This window comes from Mus pahari, chromosome 3 (assembly GCF_900095145.1).
Source record: "Mus pahari chromosome 3, PAHARI_EIJ_v1.1, whole genome shotgun sequence".
Lineage (NCBI taxonomy): Eukaryota > Metazoa > Chordata > Mammalia > Rodentia > Muridae > Mus > Mus pahari.
In genome coordinates this window covers 88183005-88183495 of record NC_034592.1, presented here as the reverse complement: position 1 = coordinate 88183495, position 491 = coordinate 88183005, and positions in this window count along the sequence as shown.

Sequence of the window (491 nt, the reverse complement as noted above, 5' to 3'; positions counted from 1 at the left end):
GATCCATCTCTCCACCCCTGTTAAAACAGTTCTGTAAACCAGGATTTAGCTGAGGCAGGCACCCCAAAACTGGCACACAAGCAGGACCTAGAACATGAGAAGAGGAGAAACTAGAAGCCAGTACCGCCAGCCCAGACAAGCAGAGGCCCGAGAAAAAGTAGCATCATGGCCAGGGGCAATTCAGGGCGTCCTGGTCACTCACCTGTGGAACAGAAGACAGCCAGAAGCAGCAGGAGTAAGATGAGTCCCCTCTGAGCTCTCATTGTGCTGGGCCACCAAATCTGGAATGAATAAGAGTTGTCACTGACTAAAGCTACCTTCTAGGGATTTCTGAAACCACCAGCTAGAATCCAAGGAGGTCTTGGGAAATGCACAGAAGGCTAACAGAACAGGCAAGAGACTTCCACTGGGGTAGGATGCATAAACTAAGGGCAGTTCTCAGTAGGGCTCAGGTAGTGAAGAAACGTTCATCCTGAGGAGAAGAGCAGCTC